The sequence below is a fragment of the Dermacentor andersoni genome, chromosome 2, assembly GCF_023375885.2.
Source record: "Dermacentor andersoni chromosome 2, qqDerAnde1_hic_scaffold, whole genome shotgun sequence".
Taxonomy (NCBI): Eukaryota; Metazoa; Arthropoda; class Arachnida; order Ixodida; family Ixodidae; genus Dermacentor; species Dermacentor andersoni.
Genome location: NC_092815.1, coordinates 191,938,520 through 191,959,506, shown reverse-complemented (window position 1 = coordinate 191,959,506; position 20,987 = coordinate 191,938,520). Strand labels below are relative to the sequence as shown.

General features: G+C 46.5%; 1 pseudogene; it reads right to left on the bottom strand.

Moving 5' to 3' along the window:
- Positions 1 to 4,903: 4,903 nt before the first annotated feature.
- LOC140215867 (uncharacterized) lies at positions 4,904 to 9,176 on the bottom strand (annotated as a pseudogene).
- Positions 9,177 to 20,987: the final 11,811 nt, after the last annotated feature.

The following is a 20,987-nucleotide window of genomic DNA, read 5'->3' as shown; positions in this document are numbered from 1 at the left end:
CTTTTCAGTGCAGTGAGAAACTGCCCTAGAGCATTCTGTTTTGGTTACTTGCTTTTCATAGAAACAAATTAACTAACATTCCAACTATAATGAACATTTGTTCACCATAAAGTTGGAAAAATTATTGATGACGTGCCCTGGGCAGCCAATTGGATAGCTCGCCCTACTAGAGTCATTAGGGAAACTTTCATCAAATGGTCAGGGGCAGCTGAAAATTTAGCCAAGTGGCGTGCTGCGATCGGTAGCGATGTACATTCTTTATACTTTATAATAAGTTACAGACTTTATGTGGAGCACTTAGATGCATCAATTAATTATCAGGATGACCTACTAAACAACACAGTATGTTTGTACAAAATCGTCAAAATCGTTTCAAGGTCCCTTTAACACTGTGTTACGCTATACAATCTAAACTAATACAGCTGAAAAGCCAGATGATGGAGCTGCACATCTTGAATGACCTGTTCCAGCAAATAAGCATTGGCAGTCTTTAAACACGGTAGTTCATTCAACTGTGTTCATGAATGCACACCATAACCACATCAACACCACTCTGACAGCAGTTGTGCTCAAAGTGCGACTGATTGCATACCTATAGGCTTAAGCATACAAGCAGTCATTGCAGCCTGCAGAACACCTACTTTAACACTGCACTATACAACCTAAACTAAGTAACATAGCAGAAAAGCCAGATGACAGAGGTGCACATCTTGAATGACCTATTCTAGCAAATAAGCATTGGAAGTCTTCGAACACGGTAGTTAATTTATTTGTGTTTATGAACGTACAACCATATCAATGCCGCTCTGGCAGTTAACAGTTGTGGCTCTCAATGTGCAACTGTAAGCATAAGCATATAAAGCCAGAAGGGGACACAGGGCTTGCAACACTGAAGTAATACATTGCTTGGGCTATGGCAGGAGAGAGGGCATGGAAGGATCGTCATCTGCAGATGCAAGTTGCAGCTAAGGGGGCAGTTTGGCTTACATCTTGGCATATGACAATGCAGTATTTCAATTTTTCTCGTATCCTTTAATAATTAACATTATTGAAAAATTATTGCAGTACAACACTTCCAGCATGGTGCCTTACAGCTTGCAGTGTATATAAGTCTCGTGATATCATGATGCAGGTAGTGGTTACGCAATGGCAGAACATTGCAATGTTTTGATGCTTGCCACGACTCGCTCTGTCGCCTCCTATGCTGCTAGTGGTTGCGATGCCTAGGCATAGCCGTAAGGCCCACCAGACATGAGACTCCAGACACATTTGTAGGACCCCGATTGCCACGGCTGTATGTCTCAACTATGAAGAAGACTCACTGCACAGCCACATCGCCAACGCACGGCTTGGTTCTGCTCACGCTGCTGGTTGCTGGCATCTTTTTGGACCGCCTCGACTGCCTTGCCATTCTCAGTAGCTGTTCGCGGCGTTGTTTATATTGTCGAGTTTATTCCTGCCTGCTCGCATGGCGTCATCTTCGGATGGGACTTCTTGTCCCGTCATAAAGCCGTAATCGACTGCGCACGCACTGAAGTTGAATTTTCACCTCTGTGTGATGCACCATTGTACGAAGATCGTGATTGCCCTTCTAAACCTGCCATGCGCGAGGATAGATATTCCGCCTGGCTCCTTCGCCGTCGTACCCATATCCTGCGATGTCATCACTGATGCAACAGTCCTCTTCACGCCGTCCGACGTGTTCATGAGCCATAAAGCTCTACCACTACCCTTCGCAATGCTTGAGATCGCTGGCAGCTGCAGCAATATATACCTTTACAATCTCCTCTGTACACCTATTATGCTGCTCGTTAGTGAATGCCTTGGCTTCGTGGAACACCTCAACTCTTCGTCTTTGGTTGACGTCCCCAGAGACACTTTCGATGTCGACTCCAGCCATTTGGGCACTTGAGGAGACGTCCAGGGATGTGTTCTCGAGTGCCATCACCGATACCATCACACATGCCGAACGTGTCAACCTTCTTCATCTCCTGCACCACTTCAGAAGTTCATTCTGTTGTACATGCTGCCATCTAGTGAAAGCGGGGAGACATAGTTCCCCGTGACTGCGCGTGGTCGGTGATCTGGCAGCGAGTGCTCTTGTTCTTCTTGAGCTAGAACACATCTGAGAGACCATTAAACATGTGCGTATGCGACTCCTCGTCTGGCCGTTTCGCTCTTCCTTCCTACCTACAACATGGTGTCAGAAGAACGGGTTCTACCAGTGGACATCGGCTCCTAGTCCTCCTCCATGTAAACGATACCAGCAACGAAACGCTGCCGGTGAGCTGCTTCCTATATGCACATCTCGGTACTCAAGCAAAGCGAACCCTTAACGTTCAATGCCATGGCGTCATTCGTAATTCGACTGCCGGATGCCTTCAACTTTTCGTCACCGAACAAGTGGCCGAAGTGGAAACAAGGATTTCAACGTTGCCGAACCTCTTCAGAGTTGTGCATAAAGTCCGAGAAGCATCAAGTAGACGCGCTACTCTACATCATGGGCGAGTGAGCCGAGGAAATCTTCGCCACTTTTGCTCTCTCTGAAGAGAAGTTCAAGAAATTCGATGCAGTCGTGGAGCAGTTCGACAAATACTTTATCCTGTGACGCAACGTAACCTATGAACGAGCCAGATTCAACACCAGACTGCAATAAGACGGTGAGTCGGCCAAAGATTTTGTTACTGGCTTCACACACTTTCGAAAGACTGCGAGTTCGGTGCTCTTCGAGAAGAGTTCATGCGCGACCGCCTCGTAGTTCGGATAAAAGATAAGCAGCTATCCACCAGGCTACAGCTCGACGCAGACCTCACTCTTCACAAGGCTCTTGAGTCCATCCACCAGATTGAGAGCATCCATCAGCAATGAGTCGAGCTCCGCCAGGAAGTGCTATGTGTGAACAAAGTTGCGTCCGCTCCCCAATTCGGGTACTTCGAAACAGGACAAAAGCGGCAGCTATTCACGTGGGGCAAACAAGCCATCTTCATCCTACGGCAAAAACAGCATGCAGAAACCATGCTGTTGGTGCGGTCAAGAGTGTCACCTTCGTACTCTGTGCCCAGCACGCTCGCAAGTCTGCAGAAATTGCCGGTAAAAGGGTCATTACGCCTCCGTATGCATGTTGCGGCGCCTCGATTGTGTCGAAACGCAACTTGGAGTAATCAAGACGTCTGATGCTGTAACGTGAGAGGCAAGTCTTGGTTCAAAGTCAGCCAGTAGATTTCAAGATTGACACGGGCACCGACGAAACAGTCCTCCTGAAGCAAGTATTCCAGACACTTAAGGGGCAGACTTTTTCTTTCAGCTCCTCCTTGCCAGCTACATGGTCCAGACAGAAAGCTTCTTCCAGCCACACGAGTGGCACAACTTATTGCAAGATTATTCAAGGTACCCTAAACTGGCTCGGCTCGAGAAGCTCATGTCTGCAGCTGTGGTCAACCACTGCAAGTCATTTTTTGCACGCCACGGGATTTCTGAGGAAGTGGTTTCCGACATCGGCCCGCAGTTTTCGTCAACTCAGTTTTCACTCTTCGCTCAGAACTACGCTTTCAAGCAAATTACCTCTAGCCTTCACTATCCTCAGAGGAATTAACTTGTTGAGGCTGCGGTAAAAATCAACACCTCCATGAAAAAAACGAAAGACCCTTACTTGCCCCTTCTAGCTTACAGGTCGACTCTTCTGAAGAATGGGTATAGCCCTGTGGAACTACTGATGGGTCGTCAGCTAAGAACCAAGCTTCCTCTTAATTCCACCAAGCTGACAACCCAACTGCCGGATCAAGAGACCCTTCGGAAGTTCGAGGAACAGTCCCGGAAACTTAAAAGAAAAGACTTTGACAGACGTCACGGAGTGTGTTACCTGCCGGATCTATTTATTCTGCGGAGATGTCTGGTTGACAGACTTCAAGTGCAAAGTGACAGTACAAGCCCCAGTTGATGAGCCTCGGTCCTACTGGGTTAACACCGACACTGGTGCTGTACGCAGGAACAGGACCCAGCTGGTTCGCTATTCCCCTGCTAAAACGCACAGCTCGACTCTGCTCACGTTGCTGGTTGCGGCACCTTTTTGGATGGTGCTTCAGGCTGCCTCGCCAATCCAGGTCGCTGTGTCCTTTGCATAATAAGCCGCTAATAAACCTCTTCTCACAACGTTCAAGGGGGACCTCAATAGGTGGACAGGCTTCTGGGAAAAATGTGATCAGACCATCTGCCTCAATGCTTTGATGCAGCAGCAGCGATCTCTGGTTTGCCCACGTCCGAATCATGCTACGCAGATGCCATTGTACTGTTGAAGGAAAGGTTCAGCGATCGAACAAGAATTATTCAGCACCATGAGACGGCACTGCAACATCTTTCAAACGTAAAATCAGCCAACGACATAGCTGGTCTTCGAAGGTTATATGATGCAACATAGCTAAACATCTGCTGTCTGCGTGCACTTAAATGGACACTAAAGGCAAGTATTAAGTCAAGATAAAGTGATAGATTAGTGCTACTTGTACAGTTCTATTTCATTTTTAGAAAAAAGAACTAATTGAAATTGCCCTTGATAATTACAGAGGCGGTCGAAAGCTTATGTTTTCGCTCGACTGTGCCCTGCCCACACCTTCTCGTTTCAGTAGTTTCGTTATCGCATAGTGCTGCGCTGGTTTTGCTGGCTTGCGAAACTCGCACAAAATGCAAGTAGCGGAGAATCCACCTTCCACGTGATTTTGCGGGATTCCCGAGTGGTCTACGCCACTTGACCGAAAAGCAGCTGCAGTGGCAAATCCACTGCTCTGCCTTGGCTTAGTACCGCCGTCTGCCGGGTGCCGTTTCACTCACCGACTGCAGCAAAGGGTGGTGAAGGCGTATGTAACGTCACCACTCCCCCAGTTGGGTGGTGGGAGATATTAATTTCGAAAAAGGTATTTGGGCCCTTAAGATGCAATTTTCTCGTAAGCTAAGTCTTTTCTTGGCTCAAATCAAGTGTTGCAAGGTTTCCGAAATGGTATTTGAACAGTCCACACTGACTTAGTATTTGCCTTTAGTGTCCCTTTAACATGCCATCCTTAACATTATCAGTGATGCTCTGTTGCACAAGTAAATGCTAAGGACATTTGCTCAAGTATTCTAAAGGGGATTCTAGCTGTAAAATCTCATATGGAATGTGGCACCAGATACTCGTCAAGTGACGGGGGGCAAACATCAAAAAAGTCAGACACTTGACTGCCATACAGACACGTATGGCAGTTGGCAAGAAGGGTTGCCGCACGGTACATGCGCCCCACTCTCTGATATGACATCTTTTGATTTTTGTGGAAGTCCACAAAAGCAAACTCTGGCAACCTTAGCAAAGCCCCACTCCACAGCTTGTCGCACCCTGCTCATGCCCTTGTTAAAGAACGCTTCATAAGGCTGCAGGGTAGTGCCTCCAAATGGCTTGTTAGGAGTGGGATCAAAGGGTAGTCTGGGTCGCCATAAATGACAAACTTCCTGCCCATTGTGATTTTCTCAAGGTTCTCGTAGAGCTTGGTTTCTTTGAGAATGCCTGAAATGCAAGAATGTTTTTTTTAAGATCGTGCAGAAACAGTGGTGATGCACTTTACATTCACATACTAAAACAAATATTTCATGATTAAGTAGACCTATGTAGATTCCAGGGTTCAACAGAAACCCGTCTGGTCAGGAAATATTGAGCGCCGACAAAGCCTTTTTGACCGATATTAAATCAAACTGGGTCACCCAGTATTGCAAATAAAATATTAAAATTTGGGTTGTATCTATAACACAATGTAAAACAGTAACTCTTTAGAAGATTTTTCTTTTTAATCTACACTTTCAAAAAACATGTTCTTAAGCTGTCGCTTTTTTTTTAACTGTGAGCGCTTTGTTTTTCCGTTTAGCACCACGTAGCCTAAAGTCCCGTCCCCATAAGTGCATTTAACTTGCCCGCTTTAAAGGGGTATAACTGTTTGTATTCCTGGAGTAATCTCTAACTGCAAAGTTACGACAAAAGGCTTACTTAAAGGCTCTACAAGTGGACCGCTTCGATTAAGTGCCTAAGCATTTCTATGCTTACCCTATGAGAAATTTATCACATAACACAATGAATGGCTCATAGCCCCTTAAGCAATGGTTCATAGCCCTTAAACAAGCAAAAAATGCAACTGCTCATACCTATGTAAGGCAGAGGCTACAAGCACTGAGCAAAGTGAGGCGAACAGTGCATACATTCATTCAAATCACCCATACAACACAGAACATCATATGTTTCAATAAAGAACAAGCTCAAAACAAGCATTCAAACCATCAATAAAACACCGCATATCCCCCCCAGCAAATGTAGTGATAGTTTTGCAACACCTTTGCTAAATTAACCATAAGTTAATTAACACCAATGATCGTGGGTTTAAGTGCTGTAATGAACTCTATCTTAATTAAACCTGCCTTATGTTCGCTATCAAACGTGCAGCAAACAATCAATGAAGGTTGATAAGAGTTTATACTGGTCAGATGACGTTCCATAATGCTGATAATGACACCAGGCTGCGTGGAGCTAAGCAAGTGGCACAATGCTTCCGCATACTTAGAGAGCTACCTGAGGAAGTTCTGCATGAATTTTTAGTCATCTACATTAGCGATATCGCCAACTGTCTTTAACTCCGCACCTATGCTCTATGCAGATGACAGGACAATAGTAGGAATAGACTCATCAATTCTTTCCCAAACTACATACATTATTGACCGCAACAACTTGACAGAATGGTGGAATCTCAACTCTCCAGATTAATAAATCTAAAACTGCATTTATGATCTTTAACTCTACCTTTAAAACTTCAGCCTACTCTCTAGCAATGACATTCTAACAACTTAAATTATGTGCTCTTAAGCAATGTTCCTTCCTATGTGTTATTTTAGACTCCAACTTTCTTCATGCACCTCAAAACAGGTCGCCTTGCGGCTATGAGCTATGTGACCTCCTTCCGTATATTTCACCCAATATGTACCACCTTTGCAAATAATAAACATTCTTTGATTTGATTGGAAGACACACTGCCGTTCCCATGTGGCATTTTGCCAGGTCTGTTGTTTAGAAACGAACTCTTGTGCTTGTCAAGATGTCAATATGCAGAAGATGCATGTATATTTGAATGGTCAATGTGCAGGTCTGCACTGCCAGCACACAGTTACTGCAACAACTGTTTTATTCCTGCTGAAATAAAGTGGCCCATTGCTCCACCGTGCTGTACGATAGCTTTATTGCTACAGCCAAAGCACGACAGACGTGCAGATATGAAGTTTTCCTGCATTAAATTTTCCACAACCCGATGCCCGTTTCCCTCTTTCTATTTTCACTTGACATTTTAGGTTGTCTCGAGCCAGTGGTTGCCACACTAATTCTCATGCAACAGTGAAGCACTATTCTTTACTCATGGGCTGAAAAGTGGCTCTGTTTTATGATCTCGCCACATATTTCAACTGTAAGGCCAACAACCTAAGGGTCAAGTTTCAAACCACTAAGATATGCACTTCTGTGGTGTTGTACAGCAAGCCTGATGTGTAAAAGCCAGAAATAAAACCAATGAGCTCTTCAAATGCCAACAAACTTAATTCAGAGCTTTCAGTAATCATAAATGAAAGCAGCTACTTTGCCATAAAGTAAATAAAAAGATTGGCAAATTTGATACCAATGTCTGAAAGCACACCGCAAGTAAATTAACACAGAGGTTCAATTACCTGTGCAACTACATGCACACAGTTTCTCGAGCTTTTGGATCACACGCACTTACCCGCATCATCACGTCGCCCCTTGAATGGCCCATCCAGTTGGCAAACTATGCCATTTGGGCACATCACCGCTTGATATTTTTGCACGTGGTGCCTCTTGTGCCCTGAATAGTGCTCTTGCTGGTCCACCGTTGGGCGACAAATCTGACGTGCCGTTCCATCGATGAAGGCCCAGCAATTATCAAGTGGGGCACCCTTTGCATGGACAGCCTGAGAAAAAGAATAACAGCTGAAGATTGAGCACAGGAGGAGGGTTGAAAAGATATGTTGTTGCATAGAAGTTAAGGGTGGTAAAGTGAGCAAACCTTGGCAAAGCGAGTTCCTCACTTGCAATGCTAACATAACCCCCCCCTTCCCTCCCTCCCCAAGTTTTCTAATGTGCAACCAGCACATTTTGACGTGCATCTTCTCTGATGTGTTAAAAATGGAAGCAGACAAGGTGAAACAGCTTAACTGACTTATTTGAGCGAGGTCCTCAAGAAAATTAAGCTGGCATTTTTTCCTTCACGCATGATGTGCACATTGGTGTCGCCATTTGTTTTGCTCAACATGTCCAGTGGTAGCAAATAAAAAGCAACGTGCATCGAACTGTGGGTGTAATGAGCCCCCTGCATCCTTTCACTTCCATCTGCTAGATATTGCTACAGGCAACCATTCTGCCTAAGGCACTACAAGTTTCTCGATCGTGACTGGCTCCATCCAGCGAGTAACGCAAAAAAGCGAATCTCACTCGAGAATTTCGATGCAGACTGGGCTTGATTTCAATCGAGTGCCCGTGAGGCCGAGGTATCGGATGGCGCGTCCAACGTGCCGCGCTCAACGGAACTTTTCATTTCTCGTAACGCTTAACATGCGCATGTACTTCGAGCTGTTGAATGTTATGCAGAAAAGCAACTTTACTGACTGCACAATAGATATACTGTAATTATGATGAATCATTAGGCAATGCAGAATTTAATCTTAATGCACGTCTGTTTATGGAGTGTCCGGTGCCTTCGAATAAAGTTGCGTAAATGTGACTCATGTATCGACAGTCCATCGCGATTCGTGCCTGAAGGAGTTTTACTAGGCCGACTCACCTCGGAGAATTTCTCGACGGCGAGCAAGTTTAGCCACTTGTGCGTAGTCATGTCAGCCAGCAGGTGGTCGAAGTAGTGCTCTATATGAGCTAGTACTGAAGACACGACGCTTGACAGCACAGAGCTGTGCCTGTTGAACAAGAGCTCCAGCTCGCACAAACGGTTGGGGTAGGCCAGGCGTCGAAGTGTCATACAGAGCGCCTCGTTGCCTGGAACCCGGACGCGCTGGGCGCGGACGACCTCTTCGGGAATCAGCTGAGCCGATGCAAGGTCTGCCAAGTCCATCTTTCGAAAGCGAAACAAGTGGTAAAACTCGTCGCTGTCCATCGCCTCCACATCCAGCAAACCGCGGTCGTATAAATTACGGCGTGGCGCTGGCTCCGGTTGCAGGAGACAAATGTCGTCTGTTTCTCTGCATGACAGAGAGCGCAGTAGGAGATCGTCGCTAAACAGGCCGCGATGTGACATTGGCACTTATTCAACTTCACCTATGCGGTGCCCAAAGAGAAAAACCTCCAATACAACGCAGACTAGCAACGCGGTCCTGCAGAAGCCTAACCACGTACAGTGAGCCGTAGCAGTGACCCAGCAGCCAACCGGCTAACCACGGGCACATGCACGCACCTATAAAACAAGGCTTGGGCTTGACAGCAAAATTAAATGCTGCTAGTCAAAGGTTTATAGACGTTTTGCATATATGTATATATATAAATACATATATATAAACTAACTATCTTGGTCTCTGCACGCAGCACTTTTAATTTGCAATAGACACGATCATCATCGTCATATTACCGTTCCGTGTCGAGCAACCTGCACAGCTAAAACGTTTTCGGTCGACGCGGTACGGTAAGACGGAACGCTAATACCGTACCGTATACCGTACTTTCCGTAGCGCTGCTAAAAGACTCTATTTTCGAGAGTTAGCGGTGAACGCTAACGTACGGCAACATGGCGGCGCCAGTCGAAGTGAGAGCAGCCCGCTTCTGGTCTATCGAGTCGTCAGCCTGCACTGTTCGGCTCATTCGTTCCCCACGAATGCTCGTGTTTGCTTTAGATGTGTGTGATGATGCTTCGACGGTGGCGCACAGGTGACAAATTGGCGTTGTTTACGATATACGTTCTCGATTAGCGGCGCAGTAGGCTTAACGAGAGGGTTTGCTAATGTTTGCTCATGTTTGCTGTATCCGCCTCGAGATGGCGCCCACGTGTATTTCGCTCGTTCGCTTGGTGTAAAGCCGCATGTCACGTTTTCCGCGGGAAAACACAGTAGTGTGGTCGGTGCTGTGGTCACAATGCGTGTGCGTTTTGCCAACGACGACGATATGAACCTCCTGAAGGAGGTTTTCGCCTTCAACCCATTCGGACGGACGTCAAGATGGGCGTCCGTTGCAAAAAAGTGGAAAGAAGTGGGAAATCCGCTTTCTGGAAGCGAAATTGCCGGCGAAACGTCCACTCCGGCATAGCTTCGATGTTGAGTGGATCTTGAGGACACGTAGAACCTGCGCGGTCGCTCTCGTTCCTGAGGCATGTGGGCGTCTATGTCATCCCAACTTCAAAAGGACACGTAATATGGGTTCCACAGAACGGCATGCCAAGAATAATCGGTGTGTTTCGCGACTCTCGACAAAACAACACTCAAACCAAACACCTGCATGCGTAATTAACGCAGCGACTGTGGCTTTCGATAAGCTTGACTTAGGGACACACTTGCGGATTCGGCATTGGATAAGCTCGCCATTTCGTGTGGAGTTGGCTTTCCAGTACTTTGTGTTTTTACATCTAGATGGCGCTCTATTTGTTTGCGTTAACGTTAACGCTTTTCTCTGTTCCGCTATTCTATAACACTACCTTGTGCCGCGCAGTGCAGTCGTTCTTTGCGTTAGCGTTGCTTCGCACGCTAACGCTAACGCAAGCATTTTACGCTGTACTAAAACTGTCTCCGGCGCCCGACAAAGGCGCCACGCGGAGCGCCGGCAGCCCGGAGCGGCATTCTAACTAAGAGTGGACGACCCTGTACGAGAACTGGAGCTGAGGCCACCAGGTGCTTGCAGGCTCTGAATGCATCTTGCTGATCCTGCCCCCACTCCCATTTCTTTCCATCACAAGAAAAGAGTGCAGGGGAGAAAGAAGTGCAGAAAGATTGGGCAAGAAGCGCCGTTGAAAATTGACAAGTCCCAAGAAACTCCGAAGTTCTTTGACGTCTTTTGGCACAGGGACATGCAGAATGGCAGCCACCTTGTCGACGTTCGGGGAAAGGCCTTCCTTGCTGATGTGTCCAAGATACTGCACTTGTGGCACGAAGAAATGACACTTTTCGAGTTTCACTTTGAGGCCAGATTCTTAAAGCTTGCGCAGCACAGCACGAAGGTTGTTGAAATGATCAGCATCGTTGTCACCCGTGAGAAGAATGTCATCGAAATAGACGGCCACATGTGGTAGTCCTCTCAGCAAGCTCTCTACCTCACGTTGAAATATAGCAGGAGCTGACAACATTCCAAAAGGCAAGCGGGTGTACTGAAACAACCCCATGTGTGTCGACATTGTGACGTACTATCGGAGGCCTCATCAAGAACTAGTTGCTGATACGCGGCCCGCAAATCCAATTTCGTGAATTTCTCACCCCCTGCAAGGACAGTCCGCAGGTCCTCAATCCTTGGAATTGGATATTTGTCCACTGTCGCTACTGGGTTGATGGTGACACTAAAATCTCCACAGATTCTGATGTGCCCATCCTTTTTTACCACAGGAATAGGTACAGCCCAGCTTGATGTTTTCACTGTAACAAGGATGGCATGTCTTCTTAATCGAGAAGAGATTAAGAAGACTGTGATGAAGTCACAGTCTTGTGTGACTACATCTGTCAAGGCATATGGAAGAAGGCGTGCCTTGGAAGAACCAGGGTGGGGCATCTGAAGGAACATGTAATGACGCTTTAGCACCTTTGAACGTACCAAGACCTTCTTTTTTTTGAATGAATGGTTTATTTCATCATCAGATTAAGCATATATATCCAGTGGTACAGCGAGAAGGGGTGGCGAAAAGGCAACTGAATGCCTGATAATGCGCCAATCCCCGCCGAGACCACGATATTGCACAACACTCAGCGTGTCACTGTGTAATACGCCAATGTAGTAAAAAAGGAAAAAACAAAACAAAACAACAAAGGTATTGCAGTACACTCAGCCTGTAATATATAATACGTCAATATGATACTACATAATAATACATATAGTAACACATAAATGCAGTAGAGAAAAAAAGAACTAAGCCGTGGTTTTAATACGTGAAGTCGAACATACTTGATATCAAGAGCTTATCGACAGGAAATTTTCATGGCTGAATTTTAAGGCACAATACAGCTCTGGAAGAAAGTATACAAGATAAGCAAGTCTTACACAGAAGAGAAAGAGAAAAAAAATGTAATGTTTGAAGCGTCATTAGATGAGCGTGTATCTTTTTTTTTTAATTGCTACTGATCGTCTTTCATTCACTATGCTCATGGCCATCACGTTATAGATTAAAAATGAAGGAATAAGGTGTGTTAGTTTTTGCTTGCCCTAGTTGTTCAGAATCCTTTCACTGTATAGGTGGTTTTCCTAAGATTATACGTGGTTGTTTTCCGGGAATAGGTATCCTGAAATATATCTGTGTTCGATTTAATTTGATTGTCGATGACTGTCGTTGGCTATCTATAAAATATATTTTCGCACATTAATAAGCTCTGCTTATGGAAAAGTGGAGCATAAGGCGTTCGGCGCAGTACATTTCCGTTTATATGCTAGATTCTTTTTTGCAGCCTGTGAATACTATCTTTTATTTGTTTTTGTTGTTGTGCCCCAGATTAATAGGCAGTAATGTATGCGCGAGTAAACTAAAATGTAGTAAAGCTGCTTTTTCACCCAGAGGGGCTATAAGCATCTGATTTTGCCAATTACGCAAATGGATCACGATATGTAGGTGCGAAGATTATCTATGTGATTGGACCAACTCAATGTTTCGCGAAAAATAACCCCAATAAATTTTTGAGTCAGGACGCGCTTAATCAAACTTCCTCAGAATGTGAGCTGCGTATTGCGGAGAATACAATGGTTTCGTGGCTGAAAACTAATGTACTTTGTTTTCCTAATGTTTAATTCCAACATATTTGTTCTCAGCCATGGCGACAAATTGCTAAGCCAAAGGTTCGCTTCTTGTGCTAGAGTAGACATATCTTGACCCGAAAAAAAGACGTTAGTGTCATCTGCATATAACATCTGGTGTCAGGTACGTTTACGATGTCATTTATATAAAATAAGAATTGAAGTGGCCCAAGTATAGAAACCTGTGGAACGCCGTACTTTATCTTGGCTATTTTTGACTTCGAGTGCTGCATATCCGTATACTGAAACCGATTAGTACGGTAACTTATTAAATTAAGGGGCCTACCTCTTATTCTATATTCATTCAGCTTTTGCAAAAGAATTTCATGCTTGATCGAGTCAAAAGCTTTCTTAAAGTCAAGAAATATTCCAATTGTGTGATGTTTTTGCTCAATGTGTTCAATAATTTGACCTTTGATGACTATAAGTCCTTTTCAGTACACTTGTTCTTCGCAAATCATATTGATGTTCTGTTATAATTTTTTAAGCTACAAAAGTTTGCAGTTCGTACATATATGGCACGTTCCATAATTTTTGAAAAAATGGTCAAAACAGAAATGGGCCTGTAGTTATTCATTTCATTTTCATTACCACCTTTGTGAATAATGCACATTCTAGCGACTTTCAATTTCTCCGGGAACGTTCCAGTGCTAAAAATAAGGTTGCAAATATGTGCAAATGGTGTGCTAATGTGCTTTGAAATTGCTTTTAGAGGTCCTGCCTTTATATTGTCAAAACCCACAGCACATTTGTTACTTAAGTTCTGTATCAGCGAGGCTACTTCCGATTCATTCGTGGGAGTTAGGAAAATAGATTCCGAGACGCGTGCTTTAATATACGATTTGAAAGACTGGTCAGCACCATTTGAAATATGAGAAGCTGCTGAACTCAAAAAATGCTAATTGAACATATCGGCAAGTAAAGTACCTGAACAAGGGGCCCTATAACGTAAAACTATTGCAATATGTTTTTGTTCCGATCTCCTGACGTCAAATTTGCGTACCCGCCGACGCAAGCATCGGGCGGTCACCGGGTTGTCTGAACAGACCAATCAAGCGCTCTCCTCGTTCATAGGAGACCACTTTTGTTTGCTTGAACGAATAACATTGCCTACACTGAGCGGCCTGTCTTATCTAATTGGCTCACAAGAGGCGAGGAGCACGCTTAAGTGGAGAGGGAGTCGATAGGGAGAGCCACTGCACTGAAAATCGATAACCGGATGAAGAGGGTGGTGCCGGCATCTGTGGTTGGTCACTTTCCCTTACTTAGCTTACGGTGGCTCGTCGACCGACAATCGCGGCGGCCTGCAACGAAAGCTTAAGAATGACGCTGAAACGGATCCTCAGCAAAGAAGAGTTGGCAGAACGAGGTCTTAAACGTGTCGAAAGTGCTCGAAAGCGTTACACGGCCATGCGAAAAGTTTTTTATACGCACATAAACCCATGCTCTCCGGCAGGTGCAAGTAGCCAGTGCCTGAGTGATCGGCGGCAGCCATCTTTTCTTCCTTTCAGAACGGGGCAGCCTGCGGCTATTCAAAAGAATGTTTAGTTTTGCTCAATGCATCTTTAACGCGTACACGTCACTTTGACGCGGTGAGTGTTTGCGGTTTTGTGACGTCGCGTGACAGGCAGGCGAAGTGGGTGCAGCCCGAAAATTCGACCAATAGCCGAGGGCTAATGGCTGAAACGCGTCGAATCAGAAATAACTTTTTCTTTTGTTCGGTCAAACCATGCATAATCAGTGTGACACGTCATATCAGATGGGGAGCGATCGCGGTTTTCGTGACGTCGCGTGACAGACGCCAGAAGTGGGGGTGGTGCAAACAAGTTTTTCACAAATCGCTGAGGGCTGACTGCAAAATTGGAATAGAAAAGTTTGGAATAGTTTTACGTTATAGCGCCCAAGATCTGCCCTCTATTTGAAGCTGAGAGATAGCCTTCGTATTCTTCTTTTGCAAAAGATCCTTCACAGCGTTCCAAATGGCTTTCTGATCATTGAGTATGTTTGCAAACTTTTTTTTTTTCGTAGTAGCTAATTCGCGCCTTTTTAATATCAGATCCTATCTTATTTCTGACCTGCTTAAATTCGACCAAGTACTCTAAGCGCTTTGTTTTTACGAATTCAGTGAACAGCTTGTCTCTCGCTTTCATTCTTTTCAAAAGTAAAGCGTCTGTCCATGGATTTCTTGCCTTCTTGTTGATTTTATGCGCCACAATCGGAAAAGCTAAAAGGTCTGTTAACCTTGTTATGAATATGTCGTAGGCATTCACAGGGTCAGTATTATTGAAAATACAGCTCCAATCAGTTTCGGCAACAACATTGTGGAAATGCTTCATTGTTTCATGGTTAATTTTCCTACGCTGCGTAGGATTTGCTGGATTTCGTTGTTTTACGCACCACAGAAAAAAATCCAAGAATCTTCAGGTGATCGCTGACTCCAGGTGTTAGAACCCCTGTGCATATCTCATTTTTGTATTTAGTGAAACATAAATCCAGGGCAGTTACAGTCAACTGTGTTATCCTTGTAGGTATATGAATTGTGTTTTCATAGCCAAAAGAGAGCATTCTGTCTAGATAGTTTTGTTTGTTGTTTGGTGATAGCATATCTATGTTAAAATCTCCTGTAACAATTGCGCGTGCGCCTTTCTGTTCGCAGTACTGAAGCATTTCATCCATGAAATTAAGGAAATCAGACACAGTTCCAGAAGGGGGCCTATATAGCAACTACTAAAAGGCTTTGACATTTTATCATGTCAGATTCAAAGTGAGAGGATATTACAGTATATTCTTTGACAATATTGTATTTAACGCTCTCATGAACATAAATCGATACACCACCACCCCTTTTGTTTTCCCTGTAGATTGATGCGTAATTGCAGTTCGAAAATGGCACGGTATCATGGTTATCAGTAGACAACGTTTCAGTGAAACCTAAGAAAATCAAACTGGTGATTTAGGTTGCTCAAAAAGAAGTCAACACATTCGTTTTTTGTTTTGAATACTTTGCACATTAAGGTGAATCGGTGATAACCGTTTTTTCTGGCTTGAAGCAATTTTCTGCAAGGCCTCAGCGTCATAGCAGTTTGTTTGTGAAGAGAACGTAATCACTTCTTGCGATCAGCTATCTTTCATTTTATCGTACCTTTTCTAGGTCATGCACTGATGCAATTTTAATCACCTCATCACTCGCGCTGCGGCGCACGAGAAGTTTGCCATTCTTGTGCCATGCGAAAACGTATTTATTTTAAAGAGCCATATTTTTCATTTCCCAGAAAAGCTTATTAATGCATGCCGTGAGTTTTGCACTGAAGAATATAGCTGACTTTGTTTTCTTCAATTCCCCTTTGTTTGCAAGCCATTTTTCTTTAGTTTGACGAGATGAAAACCGCACCATCACAGTATTGGGCTTGTCTTCCTTCCCCTCATTTCTTGAAGCTAGTCTGTGGGCGGCTTCAATGTCAGACTCAGAAAACTGTGGAAGCCCAAGATCTGTTGCCATTTGGTTGAGCTTTACCAGAAGGTTCTCATTTTCGTGACAGGCCAAGCCATTCACTTGAAGATTTAGGCGCCTGCTGTACTGATCTAGCTCGCTCAACTCAAGCTGACGTTTTTCCACGTCTGTTTCTTTAGCGTGGGCCTCAAGCTTCACAACCCGCTTTCTGAGGTCTGAAATGTCTGCGGACTGCCGTGTCATCTGATTAAAAACTTCATCGTATTTACTGGACATAACTTTCACAGATTCCTCAATGCTATCGACAGTTGTTTTAATTTGGGACAAAGCGTCAACCTTTGATGTCCAGCAGCTCAGTAAGCTTGCGATGAATTGCCGCAAGCTCTGAGGTGAAATTCTTTTCTAAGGTCTTATTCTGTATTTACGCGGAATTGGCGCCACGTGTCGACGCTTTGCAAGTGATGCATATCGAAGATATTTTTGCAACCACAGACTTCTTTTTGTAAGCATTGTCAGTTACCGCAGAGCATGACCCGACATGGTAACTACTCTTGCATTCTGAACATAGCAACCACAACTCTGAGTCGTGAATCTTGCCGTCGCATGCTGGACATATGTCACTCGTAGCACCCAGCACACATACACTAGTAAAGTTCGCTCACAGAGTTCACCCAGCTGCAGCAGGAAACGTAACAGAACAAAAATTCCGTCCATAGGCTAAGAGAAACCAACCTGTAACGTCCGTGAAAAGCGTTTTTAGCCGCCGTACAACTGTCAGCTCCCCTGCTGCTGCCAAGTGCGTGTGCGACAGTTCAAAGGGGGCGATGTCCTTTTGTAGGCAGCAGTGGTGGGTGCACCCCATGTGATGGTCCGCGTGGCCTCGTGTTGATCTAATCGCTCTCCTGTCCGCTACAGCTTTCGTCGTCACAGGCACTGGTCTGAGGCCACAGTTCCAACCTGTAACGTCCATGAAAAGTGCTTTTAGCCGCCGTACAACTGTCAGCTCCGCTGCTGCTACTGAGTACGAAGTCTGCGAAGCCTTGGACTAGGTGTTTGATGTCAGAAAGTGCATGTATATTTACTTCAACATTGGAGAGGCCGATGGCCAGCTCGCGCATCCAGTTGCGTGCTAGCAGAGTAGGTGAGCTGTCCCCTGTCAGAAAAATGGGTAGACCCGCCTCCTTGCCATGAAACTTCACAAGGATATCAGCCTTGCCTTCAACTTTTTTCGGTTCCCCAGAATAGCTTCGCAGAAACACTTGCGACGGCTGCACATTAACCGAAGGCAGAAGCTGTAGAATTGGCGACTTTCCAATGACGGAGACGCTTGCCCCCGTGTCCACTTCCATGCGGAGCGGCTTGCCGCAAATGTCAACGGTGACGGTGAAAGGCGGAGGCAGTTTGGCGTAGTTAATTTGCCACATGTCGTAGACTTCTAAAGGCGAAGCTGTAGCGGCATCTTCATCTTTTACAGTGTGCACGCGAAGGCGGTTGCTTGACGACTGCGAACTTCGTGCAGTGGACGAACGCTGCTTGTGAGGAATGCTGGTTCGGGCTTGGCTGTCCTTTCGTTTCGTCTTGCAAACTTCCGCCAGATGACCCCGTTTGTGGCAGTAACTGAAAACGGTCTTCACATGCTTGCATTCGGATGCAAGGTGTCCACCCCCGCAGCGATAGCAGGTGACGGCGACGGAGCCTGACGAGACGCGGTGGGTCGAAAAGGTGCCGTTAGGGTTAGCTTGTGCAATCTCCCCGGCATCCTTTTTTGCTCCTTCCATTGCTAGGGCTGTCTGCACGGCATCCTGGAAATTGAGGTTCGCCTTTCCCAGCAATCTTGTTTGAATGTCTGCGTTGTTCACACCACACACAATACGGTCGCTTATCATGTTTTCTAGTTCGGCACCGAAGTTGCAGTCCTCAGAGGCTGTTCAGCGTTGCAATGAACCCGCTGATAGATTCGCCTTCCGCGCGAACTAGGCAGTTGAAACGGAAACGCTGCACGACTGCAGACGGCTTCGGGCAATAGCAGTTTCCAAGAACCAAAAGAATCTGTTCGAAGGTTTTGTCACTTTTCTTGTCGGGTTTTACCAAATTGCGAAGTAACGCATACGTCTACTGCCCTCAACAACTACTAAATACGACGTTTGCTTGTCTTCGGCGATATCGTTCGCCGCGAAAAATGCTTCGAGTCGGTCCACATAGCAGGGCCAGTCGTTTCCTCCCCCCTCGAATGGCTCGAGACTGCCGAAATTTGGCATGTTGAACGGGTGGACGAGCCGTGCGGGAACGCAGACTGACTTAAAACTTTTCACGTCGTCACCAGTTGATACGATTGCGTATGGCTCAGTGAATGTGAAGCTGGTTGGCCCGCGAAGCGCAGCCACCAAAGAAACAGGCCCAGCACGCCTATAGTAGTAACGAACTCACGTGTTTTTTTACTCTCTCGAACGCGACTACTGCGGTCACTTATAACTTGCCCGCTAGGCATGGTGCAGCAGCAACACAAAAAAGGCAGCGCTGCTCGGGGGCGCTGCATTTCAGCAACTTTAACATTGTATCAATGAGTCCCAGCAAACCCAAGATCTGGAATGTATAGTTGTTTGTCATTGTGCAATTTTTGTCAAACATAATATCGGTGGTTTTCTTGTGGACGTTCACGGCTCGGTGAAAAGAAGCCGAGAAGGTGGCGGCAACGACCCCGCGCTCGGAACCCGACCCTGCAGTCATCTGCCCACCCGGCCGGCGATCAGCGGGCACCGGCCCCGGAGGCGTGGGCGCACCGTTCTCACGCCGGTCGAAGTGCACATCCGCCAGTAGATTTCCGTCCACCGAAAAAACAGAACCGTCCGACCGCGGGTAGCTATCTACCGAATCAGGACAATTCCCGGCAGGTATGCCAGCAGTGGGGACTACACTTTCCGCCATGCCCCTCTAGCGGGTATGAGCCGTTTACAGCGCGAACGCCGGCAGCCAGCCTCGGCGAAAGGTCTCGTCTCGTGGGCCCAAGACGTCGCCCCCCACCTGGGAGCCACACTAGGCCTACCTGCCCTAACTTCCTACCCTGCAGTGGCAAATAAAGTTGTCTCCCTCTCTCTCTCTCTTGGCGAAAGGTAGAGAAATAGAAAAAAGAACCCCTTTTAGCCCAAACCGACGCGTCTGACGATGTCTCTAGACGTTCAAAAGCAACCCCTGGTAAAAATTTGGAACCGAGAATCAAGAATAGCTGACCTTTCGCCAAAACACAATAGGCTGACGGACACAGGCAGCCGAGCACTTGCGCGGGCGGCTCGCGCAAGATGAGGGTCGGTTGCATTGTCGTCTACTGCAACAGATGCCACGAAGTGATCCTCGAATTAGCAAAGCTGGGCAAGAGACATCTCGCGTGAGAGCACTTGTGTCGTCAAGCCAAAACTGACCACTGGCAGGCAGACGCCATTGGTCCTAATAGATAAAACTATGACGTAACATGATAGTGTGTGCTAGGAGAACGTCCTGCATGGGAGTCGCGATGTAATGACCATCAGGCACAAGGGGGGGGTGACAAAGTCAAGATAAGCCAGTGCCGAAGGTGGCAGAGGCCCTCATAGAACGAATTTCCGTCGTCCAAGCGACGGACTTCGTCCGACGGCGGCCGGTCGACGTCCGGCGTCAAAAATCGGGACACGCGCCACTGATTCGGAGGTGACGGATATTTTCGCGCGCCGCCGGAAGCGTTCAAGGTGCGGCGACATGCCCGAGCCAATCACGAGCCAGCACTTCCGGCCGCTGCATCATGGAATTGATGGCGGCGGTGTGCCCACGATAATCGCTTGTGTGCTCCCGCTCATGATTTTTAAGGCGAAAGCGTTTAATGGCTCATACTCGCGGCGTCCGACCGTCCGTCCGTGCCCTGGAACGGTGCCAGCTGTGGCCTCTCGCCTTCACACTCTCTCAGCAAACGCGTGATGGCACAGCGGCGCATAGCCACAGTTGCGCCGCCACAGCTGTCGCCTCTCCCCCTTACACTCTTTCAGCAATCACGTGATGGCACAGCGGCGCGCTCGGCAACGCTCCTTCGTCAGACGTCTCGTTGCAGTCGAGTTAGTCGGATGGCTCTCAAGCGGCGTGGTGGTTCCACGGCAAGCGGTTCGTAGAAGCGCCCCAAGAATGTGGATTCCCGCGATACCAAATGGCCAGAAGAAGAATGAGCGAATGCGCATGCGGCGGGCTAGCATGTCAGCGGGCACCAAGGCCAGGGAAGCGTAACGTAAGACATGGCATAGTCAGTCGAATGGGCACAGGCTTTCGCCGAACACACTTTGGAATTTACAAAGTGTCCTTCAATTTTTTTTCTAGTGCCGCAACATTTCCCGTGTGTAGTGAACATGCAAGAAGTGCAGGACCAGCCGCGCATACGCAAAACAAGTAAATAAGGGCCGCACGCGTGGAATTCAATAAGACTGACAACCGCGGCGCAAGAACGGCCAGTGCTGTGGGACTGCTGCAGGCCCGACTATATACCGAGACCAGCGCAAGATGACGGCATGGGACGAGATGGCCGCCGAG